The sequence below is a fragment of the Pocillopora verrucosa genome, chromosome 11 (genome assembly GCF_036669915.1).
Source record: "Pocillopora verrucosa isolate sample1 chromosome 11, ASM3666991v2, whole genome shotgun sequence".
NCBI lineage: Eukaryota > Metazoa > Cnidaria > Anthozoa > Scleractinia > Pocilloporidae > Pocillopora > Pocillopora verrucosa.
In genome coordinates this window covers 11,658,128-11,670,800 of record NC_089322.1, presented here as the reverse complement: position 1 = coordinate 11,670,800, position 12,673 = coordinate 11,658,128, and the positions used below count along the sequence as shown (strand labels likewise).

The 12,673-nt window shown below is 38.4% G+C and overlaps 2 pseudogenes; both read right to left on the bottom strand.

The window, feature by feature from the left end:
• Nucleotides 1-385: 385 nt before the first annotated feature.
• Nucleotides 386-10,822, bottom strand: LOC136284168 (uncharacterized; annotated as a pseudogene).
• LOC131782928 (uncharacterized) lies at nucleotides 7,778-8,654 on the bottom strand (annotated as a pseudogene).
• Nucleotides 10,823-12,673: the final 1,851 nt, after the last annotated feature.

The following is a 12,673-nucleotide window of genomic DNA, read 5'->3' as shown; positions in this document are numbered from 1 at the left end:
TAGTTATAAAATTAAAATTAACTTCTGGCGTACGCATTTTTTGCTAGCTTTATTTTTTTTTAATATTAATGATGATGATAATGGTCTATTAACAGGTTTTCCATGCAGTGGCTCTTCTCTTGTGGGGCAAACAAATGCTGTTGCTACAGAAATTAAAATGAGAGAAATTGAAAGTAAATATTTATGATCAGTACCACAGTTCTGATGTGCAAAGGGGTAACACAGGTGTAACATTGGGGTAAAATTAGAAAATTTATTTAAGAATCAATTTTTGTTAGAAATAAGTCAGAAAGTGAAGGAATTGGTTCCTATCTTGAAATTGTCATTTCAGTCAATTTGAACGCATTTCAAGCTAACTTGATGATATAATAAAGAATAAAAACAGCTAAAGGAATGCCAGAATTTGTTCATGTTCATCCAATGGAACTTGATAAATTGGTCTTCCCCTCCTTTGTTTTGATACAAGTGGTCCACAAATATACTGGGCAGTTCCTGGGAATATTTCTGCCACCTTCTCATCTAGTTTGTATATGCGATCAATTAATCCTTTAAAGGAGATTTCCAAGAAAAACTGCTTTCCCTTTGGAAGAGAAAGTTACAATGTTTTTTTTCATTTGATTGTGTGACTTTCCTGGAGAGAACTGCTGAGGTCACCTTCTGTTTGACATGGGAGCCAGCTGCATCTTGTTCTCCCTTTGCATGGGAGGTGGCAAAGGAGTTTCACTGGACTGTGTATTCAAGAGTTGCCAGGGAACATGACAGGTCACTATAACAGTGCTGGCTCCTGTACTGTGTGGCGGCAGTGACTATCGAGGAATACAGGACGTGTGGCGAATGGTGGGTGTAGTTTAAGGAGAACCAAAGAACCAAACTTGAAGACGGTGATAAACGAATTTATTCTGTCGACGAGGACGGTTCGATAATGCTCGTAAACTGAAGACAACGATTACAAAATACAACTAAATATAAAGCTAAATAAACTAAAAACAAAAGGGTCACGAAGCAAAACTACTCTAAAGATATTTGGGGGCGGAACCCAATTCGCAGAACAACAATTCTTCATTGAAATAATCATACTCCACGCATGAGAAGTAACAAGACTAAAATGAAATATGAGAGGACTTAACGAACCAAAACATGCTTGAAAACATTACAACTGATACTTTGAAATAGATAAGATTATAAACTTGTAACGCTTCGAACGGGCTACTTATTAACATATGCACGAGGGAAATAATAATAAAAGGCTTGAATTAGAAATGGATCGTGTAATCACTAAATGAATCAATTGTAACTACATTAGAATAAAAAGGAAACAAAACACTCACATATCTGACCCACACAGTGAAAATACTAAAGGGAAAGGCGTCAGTCAACTTGAACTTGATGGCGAACTTAAAGCACTTCTTACTCCTAAATGAACTTATTACTTCTAATTGAACTTTGGCTGAGGCTGCGTGAACTTAAACTTGCGCAATACCATAATTTATTATAATATAATTATTATAATACCATAATGCTTAGCGAAAAAAATAAATGAATGAAAGAAATAAAAACAAAGTGCGTGAACTAAAGAAAATAAAATAAACAATCCTAACATACTGTCCTGCACATCCACCTGTGAATTCATGTATTTTCTTGGTAGCACAGCTGGATACTTCTGAAAGCTTTGAAACTAGCCTCTGGATGTAAAGGACAGAGTCGTGATCCTGGGCAAGGTCATCAGAGATCACAAACAAATGCTCTTTGCAAACTGCTGATTCCTCTTCTGTGCTCTGGATGCCATCCACCTCAGCACTTGAATGCCTGTAAAGAATTGTTGCAGGAAGAATTACTTTGTTTACATCAAAGGCTATGTTTACACTTGAGCATATATCACAGTTTTATTTTACCAAGGTTAAGTTATTAAACCATGGTACATCCATTTCTTGTTTTTACTGGATCAAATACCTTAAGTTTGCCTGTCAACACTCACAAGCAAATCAAATTGATGGGAAATACAAATTCCTAACCATGCTCACCACTAAAAGAAAAGTGTGGCTCTTATAGTCACTGCTTTTTATTTTATAGTTCTTTGGCGGCAAATAGAAGCCTCTAGATTACAGCAGTTGCTGTTGCTACAGCACCTCAAGAAAGTGAGGCGCAAATGGATGTTTTTACTTCAAATAATTAGAAACAGAAGACATGTAAGACGAGCATGGTCATGTCCAAGGAACCAATTCTGGTTCAAGAACCTCCTTCGTGGAGCATTCATTGAAGATTGGTGGAAGGAAAACTTCAGAATATCAAGGCGTACATTTGAGTATATTGTTCGCATGACTGGTCCACATATGGTGGAAAAAGACACGAGATTGTGGCAATCTATTCTGGTGCACAAGCAAGTGGTGGTAGCATTATGGCAACTAGAAACTGGTGACACATACAGATCTACACAATGATAATTCGGCATTGGAAGGTGTGCAGCCATGTTGATTAAACAGGATTTTTGCTAGGCCATTGCTGGATGTGCTCAAGAATTTATTAAATTTCCACAAACTGAGCAAGAGGTGCAACAAAGTACTAGATTGTTTACAAACAAGTCCCCATTTCCCCAAGTAGTAGGCACAATTGACAGCTCTCATATTGCTTTGAAAACAGTGCCTGTTGATGAGCGGATTGATTACTTCATGTTGTGATTCAAGGTGTTGCAGATGCTTCATTTTGATTTCTCGAAGTAGGTGCTGGCTACCCTGGAAGCATATATGTCGCTCGTATTCTTCATTAAACAGACTGCACCGAGAAATTGATCAAGGCAACTAGCTGAAAGGGCCCATGAAACAAATTTCAGGCTTGGAAATTGTACCTATGCTTGTAGGGGACTCAGCATATTCCTTATCTGTTTGGCTAATGAAGCCTTTTAAGCAAATACGTACATTAAGTGAAAGCCAAGTGTGTTTTAATCGTGTGCTCAGTTAAGCCCTAGTTGTTATCAAGCAGGCCTATGGAATGTTGAAAGGGTGCTTGAGGTGCCTTTTCAAGGCACTGGAAGAAGAGACAAGCAGAGTGGGCATCACTATTTGACATGCTGTGTCCTTCACAGCATTTCTATAGATGTCAGAGACCCATGCCCTATAGACATAGTGGATAGTGATGATGATGACATGGATCAAAGTTTCAATGGAGATGTATCACCAACTGCATCTGATGATAAAGACAATATTATGGAGTATCTGTCATTTTAAGGGAATAGATGAAGTCCCTATTGGCAATGTATTTGGGTACTTCCACATTCGACTTTTAAGTCAATTCCTCACGGAAAAGTAGCTAAAATCCCTAAATGCTAAAATCCCTAAATTAATTTTGTTAATAATACAGAAGTAGGGTGGGACGTCTTCACGATTAACAATGTAATAGCACTAAGTTTTTTAAATGCTCTATTCTTTATTCTTCATGGAAACTTGTACTGTGGCTTATGTTGGTCTATATAATTAGATATATGTACCCAAGTTTTGCTAAGGTTTTGAAAGTAATTCATGTGTAATTTTTCCTAATTAATAGTATCTTTACAAATCAATTGATTTCATGCAGATTTTTTTCGTTGATTAAAAGTGTTCCTTGAATAATGGGCAAAGCTTAGAACAATTAATAATAAAATGCACCTTTAGATGCTGGCAATTACACCACTTAGATACTCAAACTTTACGAAACAACTCATGTTATTACTGATCACTTGTTTTATTTTCAATAATTTCAAAAGTTTTATGAAGCATACCCAAAAAATTCGTATCAAACAATAATCAAACAATTCATAGAAAGCACCTCTCAAGTATCTGTACTTGAAATTAAAATTATGGGACGAAGACAACAGAACAACAACAACAGCTGTAAAGTAAAGAATTCAGGACAGGAAAAAGAGATGTTTGTGTCTTCATTCTTTCCCTTTACTAACATCCTTAAGAATGTTCCCGAGCATTGCCACTGCATCCATGGAAAACTTTTGTTATTCTCTTCTGTACTGCCCATCAGCCTCAGCTATCCTCTCCATGAATGCCTGGTCCTTTTCTTAGGATCGTTCAAGGAAAGACAGCAACATAGGCTTGTCCACTCCTGGAGAGCATTTGGAAAACCTTAAAAGAAATATTAAAGTCGTATTATTTTAATCATTTTCTTTTACAGGCAACAAGGGAGCCTTAAATAACTTAACCAGTTCTTGATGTGCTTCTTAAGTGCAAGAAGATTAATGAAAATGATACAGTATGTGGGAGAGGACTCCCATATGAAACAGATGGAATGCTTATTGAAAATTTTGAATGAAATCCCTGAAGGAGACCAATCTGGGAGTGGCTTAAGCTTCTGTGATCAAAAACACCCAAATCCAAAGAAGGCCTTGGCAGGTGTAAAAAATAGTATCTTTCCCTGAATGTCCTAGGCAAGGCCCAAAACCTGAAGCTAAGACCCCTAAATTAACAGTATGAAAAGCATCCCTGTCTGTTTCATATTGCAGCCCCTTTCCCCCTTCCCTAGAATGATACAAACTCTTCCGAAATTAGTGGATCTTGTGTATTGCACACAAAGGCACGCACACTCCACATCTGGTTAACAACAGAGAATAAACATAATGGTATTTCTCCCTTCCAGATAAGGAAGTTCTTTATCTTGTTAATTGCTCTCTCCACATGGATTCTTAACCCAGCAATAGACCTTTTTCGTGTTGAGGTCACGTAGTCTGCAATGGGTAAACAATACAAAAAAAAAAATGGCGTCTCAGAGTGGTGTTAGCGCACGTGGAGAAAGAAAAGATTTAAATTGGACCAAAAATCTTCATCCTCTTCCGAGGTTCACCACAGAACAACTTCACAACCACCTGGATGGTGGTAAAAAGGATATTGGTTCAAAAGGGTAAAAATTTTTCACCGAAAGTTATATTCATGATGTTTATGTAGGGTATGATGAGGGCGCTGGGCATGCAACCATAAGAGCGTTGTGCTTTTGAAGTCAGCGAATAAACGAGGAACCTCACATGCTGTGGCTGTTATCTCAGCTTCTAGAATTTCTTGCTCTTCCTGAAGTTTTGATCTCTTTGCAGGTAAGGACCTTTCTTGTGCTTGGGAAGTCCATGAAAACACTGAAGGACAAGCACCTTTCTTTAATTTTCTCTTCTGATTTGCAGATGAGATAAAATCCTCCGGGGTAAAGTGGTCAGAACAAACTTTCATACTTTCAGTCACCTTAAAATCTTTCTTCGGATCTCTTTTTATTCGGGTAATCCAAACCTTAAAAACAACAACAAATTATGTTGCTAGCTGAGTGAACACCGTAAACAAACTAGGGTATCGTTCAACTCGCCGAAATATTTCAGTTGATTGTAGCGATATTTCTTACCTTTATGAGCTTTTCATCCTTCGGGAAGCCGTGAAATGAGAAATCCTTATCAGTTGAGTTATTTTTACAATCGTAAACACAGCAGTAATGAACCATGGCTTCCAAAACTAAAAGTGCTGTTCTTCCTGGGCTTGTTTACCCAAAAGAGACCACGTGACAGCTTTATGACATCAGCGGCGAAAAAGGTCTATTTGTTGTGTTTGTACAAAGTCTTTGGCAGACATTTTTGAGTGTTTGCCTCAAGGAAAGGCGGAATATTCAGTTTTACTCCAAGTTGCAAAATGTCTGCAATTTGAAATCCTTTGTTGGCCATAACAGTGTTGCCATTCTCAAATTTCTGTGACAAGCAGCCACTTTGAATAACAATTTCCCAATCTGAGATACTTTCAGTATAAAGCTGGCTAATGAAGGTAATTGCACCACTCAGGGCAATGCCCACTAGTCTTTTGAGTGTTACATGATTTTTATAGGAGCTGAATAACTCAGAATTGAGCAGCAAACTGCTGGGCATCTCACAGCGCACCTCCGTACAGTCTATGATGACTCTCGTAGTAGGGAATTTCTCTTTGAAATCAGCTGGCATGGTTGCCTGCACATCCTTCTTTGATGACCAAATGCATATCTGGCCAAATTTCAAGTACATGTAATTTATCCATGGTACAAAAATTCGACTCACAGTAGACTGAGCCACACCATAAAGATGAGCCAAATGTTTTTCTGAGAACCCTCTTCTCAGATGACAAAGCACAATGAAAAATTTATCTAGTGGCTTGAGCTTTTGGCGACGTCCTTTCTTTGCAGCCTGAACATTTCCCTCATCTTCAGAGTCTGAATTATAAAAGTATTCAGGGACATCTGTCACACTGCCACGGGGGCGAATGTTTGCACAATTGTCTCCAGGATTTAACTACTCGAAAATGGCCATAAAAGTCGCATAACTGGACAGACCAGTGTAAAAAGAAGTGTCTCCCTCTATGAAACGTCTCTGTTGTGAAACGATCCACACAAAATAAACGCAAAGACATTTCCTTCTGTTGGCATTTGCACTCTGCCAATTTCTCGTTCAATTCGATGTTTTTGTGATGAAGGTTTATTTCACTTTCTGCCTGCTTTAATTTCTCTTCCAGTTCGCCGATCTTTGTGCTTTGTTCGGCGATTTGTCTTTCTAAATCTGGGGTTTTACATGTGTCATCTTCGAAGCTTGTACTTGGCTCACAGGCAGACATCTCGATGGTTTCTTGCAATTCACTGTTTACAGAGGCAGACTGATCAGAGCGATAAGAGTTGTCTTCGGTGAGCAGTTGTTTCTTGGCAGGCAGCGGTGTCTGTTCGGTCTGGGCCTTTCTTTTTTTTGGAGAAGGTCCTGACCAGTCAAATTTTTAAGGAACACTGCCTTCCTTGATATAAATCCGTCTGTTAATAGACTTCCTAAGGTCTTCTGACCTAAAATGTAGTGAACAGACTTTTGTATGCTCTGTTATGAAGGCCTTGCCTTCCTCCCAACGGCTTGTGTGCATCCACTGTTTTCTTATCAGAGGCGCTTTAAGAAAGAAAGAAAGAAACCTTTTCTCCTAATGACAATGTGTAACCTTTCTGATTGCAGTTGGGTATGCAGCAGAGCGAAGGCATTGCAAAATGATTACACAACAACACAAAGTCAAAAGGATGTGTAGTCAAAACAAAGCATCAGAGGACTGACTAGCCTTGCTTCCATGCTATTAGTTTTGGGCTGTCCGAGTGGTCTGCCATATTTGCATTCGGTGTATAGCCTTTACTAATCAGACAATCATTGCATGTTGTGTTCTTCACAATTTTTGCATTGATGCTACAGATTTATGGGATGATGAAAATGATGACGATTTTCCTATCAGGGATGGAAATGCTGATTGTGCAGATCTGAGAGATTTTTTAAAGGAATATCTTTGGAATATGTGAATACAAAGTTTTGAAGGACAGCGTAAAAAAAAAAAAACTGTTCCAGTTTCTAAGTTTATGTGATAACATAGTTTTATTATGTTATTAAAAGTATTGCCAGGAATGAAGTTGATTAATCAATGAAGATTCATGTACAAAAATGGTAATGTACCAATATCACTATATATGGAATCACTTGAAAGAAATCATTTGCTATTATAATGATCAATTCAAAAAATTAAAATAGTAAATTCACTGCACATATTGTCACTAGTTTCTGAACGAGGAAATTTTTAAAAAATGATGTGCTAATATGAAAAATTTTAATAATACCAAATGGTATCAAGAATATTTTAATAAAGTATAAAATTTAAAGTCATTTTAATCGCTACCTTCTTGTCCTCTCTATATGTATTCTTTGGGTACAAAAATAAATGTTTTTTAATTATAACATCACTGCAAGCTGCAAGTAGTGCTCTGATGTAATAATCCATGAGCTAAATTATTTATCTTTCAACTGCATTGCCTGCATGAAAGTGTTCATAAACTGGTTCATTAACTGCAATTGCTGCATTTGGTTTTTACCATGGCCTCTAGGGCTCCAGTTAGTTTCTCTCCTTGACTCTGAAGGGTTTCTATGGTCTCATGGGAAAGGGCTGATTCTTCATCATCATGTTCCTTCCGTGGAGCTTTGGAAGTTTTGGCGCACTTTCTCTCATCCCTCTGTTTACTCTTCCTTTCCCTCTTTTTATTCTGGCCAAACATCGCCAAAGACTGCTCAAGCTGTGCACCAAATTGGTCTTGTCTTTGTCCTCTTCTGTGTTGCTTTTTACCAAATCTGAAGAATGCAGGGAAGTGCTTGGCTTGGATTCTTCAACGTAACTGAAGGTCATGATGTCTCTTCACCCCAGAACAGAACCTATTTTCTTGTAGAATGGTGAGGTTTTTCTGTCACCTCCTGTCTGGTTATGATTATGATCCTTTGCCTCTTTATAGTGATCCTCGAGATATTTGCTTTTCCTCTGGCACTGGGCACTTGTCACATTCCCAGTTTTAGATATTTCTTTAGCTATTTCCTCCCACAATTGCTGGGAATGCCTTGTCTCTAGTCACATGTGTTTATCACACCATAGCTGAACTAATAACGTCTCCTCTTGTTCGCTCCACTTTCCATAACCTCTGCCAGTTTTTGGCCTAGCTGTTTCCTCTTCAATTGACTCTGGCGGTGAAGGTGAAGGGGATTGAACAGATGCAGTGCTGCTGGAACTTGGTTGTACGAATGAGGGTTGACCAATCCTGGGCTCAACAAACCCAAAGGGTGCCAAAGCTGCCACCGTTCCTGCTGCCGATGGCACAAAATTGTGGGGAAATGGATGCATGTCATCATCATGATTTCAGTTCCAGAACAGTTGCCCTGGCCTATATTGACTTTGGTCCTTGTATGAGGGAGAGCTGTTGTCCCAGAATGGAAAATTCAATTAAAAATCAGGATTCATGACCAGCCATGACAAGACAACACTGGATATTCAAAGAGAAGAGTAAAAAGTGAAACGACAATTTATTCAAGATTCAATGAATTGATTGACAATTTGGTTAAAAGAAAAGCATAAAATGTTTGTTGTGCGTAAAGTCCTGCCTTAAGGCAGGATGAAGGTACCTCTGAAGATTTGTCTCTGTAGACAAGTTTTTGTCTGCAAAGAGACAAGTAGGTCGCACTTGGTGTGGTGAACTGATGGCAGGATTTTGACAGATATTTGGGTTATCAAAATAGACTTGTCTGAACTTTTTCTCTGGTGCAAGCTAGGCCTTTGTCTTTTGCAGCATTTACTGAGGTATTAGTTGATGTTTACAGTGACGAATAATTTACCAAGGTAAGTAAACCCTGTTATCACAGTAAAAAGCTCAAGAGTAAACACATCACAAGTATTGGGACTGGATATATCTTAAAACCGACAGGCAAAACCCCTACAATAGTTAGAGATGCATATGGCTTGATCAAGAGGAAGGTTTTCAAAAAGAGAATAGAGCTGATCCCTTTGCCATTTTGTAAGAATGGAATGATAAGGAAACCGTCCAAACAGCTGAATGAAATAATCAAGCAGTTCCTAACAGGGGCTATTTTCTTCATGTCCCTTCCATCAGTGGTAAGTTTTCTAGTTGACACATTCGTACCACTTCCATTTTACTTTGTGGTTGCCAGCATCTTTCTCCTCTGGTAGCAAAAACAAGCTGGAAACTCCACAGTCTTTGCACTTCCTTTTGAAGCATTTCAATTTAAGATAGTTGTGATCTTTGGGTTTGGGGCAAAGTGTTTTTTCAATAATATTTCCAACTGAGGTGTACATTTCTGTAACTGCTTGATTAACTTCTCTGCTTTCATCAACAAATCTCTTCCTAAACTTCATGCAGTCTTTGAAAACAATTTGAAGTACAATGTGCTCGTGACACATGCAGGTCTGTCTATCTTGTTTCCATGCCACCCTAACGAAATAAGGCTTTAGGTTTTCAAATTTCCGCTGAGATACCTTTATCTCTGGATGCATTGATGCAAACTCTGCGTAGGCTTCCATTTGGGTTTTTTCTAGCATGTGCTTTGGATGTTCAACCCACGTTTTCACTCCAATGTGTTTTCTAATCAAGTCTTTCTTGTTTCCTGTTGGTCTACTTGCCACCATTTTCCAATAATCATAAACAACCTCCTTGGTTTCTTCAGTGACCTCATCCTGTCTGGTTTTAGTTTGGTTGCAAGCCAGTGTGGCTCTTCACCTTCCAAAATTATTTGACATTTCTCAATTCCTTACTTGATGCTTCTTCTATCCAAGGTGAGGAGCCTTGAAAGTATCGTCTGGCTTCTACTTCTTTTTAAAATTTTGACCAAAAGAAAGTGATTTTGCTGCTCCAAGTGCAGCTCTTCCTTTGTTTGACTTGTCATTTTTGACACCTTTAAAGCCTTGGGTGAGATTGTTAGTGCTTTTGGTGCAATCACTTTTAGTCTGAATTTCTCCTGCACTTTCCTTGTCCATGGGCTTTCTGAGATAGCTGCCATTATTTCTGCTTTCTTCTCCACGGTATCTGGGAGACTGGTCTTAGCTAGCTCAATGGGACATGTCTTGGCCATCCTGTCTAGTAACTTTGATCAGTGCGCCTTCCAATTAAAACTGTACATTTTGATCTTCTGTTTTTGATGGTATTGCTTACTTCATTCTCTAAACATCTTTCTCTGTTTGTCAAGTTTTCCTTCATTTTCTGAAGTTATCTTCTGCTGGTTTCATTTGCACCAACGTTTCTTTGTGGCATCTCTGATTGAAACATACTGTCATTTTCCGCTCTTGGCTTCTTGACTTTCCCTTCTGGCTTCCATGACCTTTTCAATAATATTTTCTCAGCTTTCCTCATAAGTGCTCTTCTTTTCTCTTGTATTTCCTTCTTTTTTTTCTTGCCACATCTGATTCCTAGAGACTCTAGAATCCATAATCTTTGCATCCAATTTCACGGCCTTGTGCTTGCAAATAACACTGCTTGACTGCATGCTTGAAACATGAGGCATATGGTTAAGGAGTTTTTCACTCATTTCCTCACCTGATGTAATATTTTACTTTAATTTTAATTTTTAATGGCTAGATTGTCACACTTGTTTTTGCTTTTCATTCGATCACTGACCTTCCCCAGGATCAACATTGTAGACCTTGTGGTAAGAACAAACTCTATTGCCAATATTTTCATCGGCTTTTCATGGATTGGATCGATTTTGGTTCCAAAAAAAATTCAAATCTTGACAACGTTTCGATAAAAACCCCAAAAATTGTTGGGAAGTGAAAATCAACTTATGAGCATTACATTTTGAAGTTAAATTGTTCTGTAACTCAAGAATTATGACTTGTACAATGAATTGAAAATGGTGTCTCCCCCAAGCTGTAAAGCATTACACATCATGTGGTGAATCACTTTTGTTGATTTTAAAAAAGATTTAGCACCAATTTTCAAGATTTTGTCCCATGAAGTCATTTCATGCCTAGACAATGTCTGGCCTGTAGACTTTCTTTGACACTCAATGACCTTGGACCATGACCCTTCAATGCACAATATCAGTGATATTATCATCATCATCATCATCAGATGTTCTGTCATCTTGTCCTATGCAAGCTGGTACTACTGGTGGAGGGTGGCACACAAAAATTCCTCAAGATAGTCATTTTCTGGTCTTTGGCTGACAGCCAGGCCACCTCTCTGCACTTTCTTTGGGCAGTCTGGTTTAGCTAGTCATGAGGGTAGCTCTACATGGGTCTTGCTTTTCCAGCTGCTAGGGTACCCCTTGCTTTCAAGAGAAGGAAGAGAAGTGGACTTGTGTAGAAGTTGTCCACATAGAGAAGATGATTTTAGTGGTGCAAATCTTCTACCAGTTTCATAACAACCCTGTCAGTCACATACATGATGAAATTCTTACAATAGCCATTCTCTGCATCTCACAGCTGAAAGAATTACACGCCAAACTTAAAGCGCCTATCGGACATTCTAACCTTTAGAGTGAATTTCCCTTTGAATTTGAATGGCACAAAGGCTTCATCAATTGAAATTTCTTGGGAACAGTTATAAAGTTCCTTGAATTTCCACACAGGGTGATCATAAATACCTCTCACCTTGTATAGAAAGTCTCCTTTTTCCCCTCTGTCCTCTCGTGTTCTGGATCAGTGGTTAGAAAAGGGGGATTCTGGCACATTTTGAAAAGCATCCTTGATTTCAAGGCAACTCATGAATTTTAACCCTGATTTCCAAAAAAACAGTTTTTGAATATTTTGAAAACAACCTTGATTTCAAGGCAACTTGAATTTTTCACAGGCAAATAATATTCACAATGTCTCACTTGTAAGTTCTGAAGAGGGTGTGAATATTATTCTCTTGAACAATAGGGGAGTTGATTCATTTTTAATAGTTTTTTTTTTCAAATCAACAAACTCCTTCAGGATGGAACTCAGTTCCTGGAGGAGCTCCTTCTCTGACGAAACCACAAGCGCTTTAGGCATAAGCTTTCCAGGGGGCAAGCTTAATTCACAAAGAAATAGGTTTAACATATAGTCAAAAGGAAGAGGTGGGGCACCTTGGTCCATGGGGATTGGTATTGTGAATGTGTCTACTACTTTGATTTGACTTGACCATGACTATGTAGCTTTGACTCCTTAGGACTTTGTTCTACAAATATTTCCTGGAATCAGTGAAATCAGAGACAATTGTCTACGAAGCTGAATCTAGCTCTTCATGAGGGATAAGTGAGCTCAATCTTTTGCCACTTTCACCCAAATCAGACAGTTTCATTCTTTGAGGGTTGCGAGCTGGGAATTTGTCGATGATGGTATCAAATTTTAGAGCTTCTGGCTGCTTTGTTTCCAATGGTTAAACATCA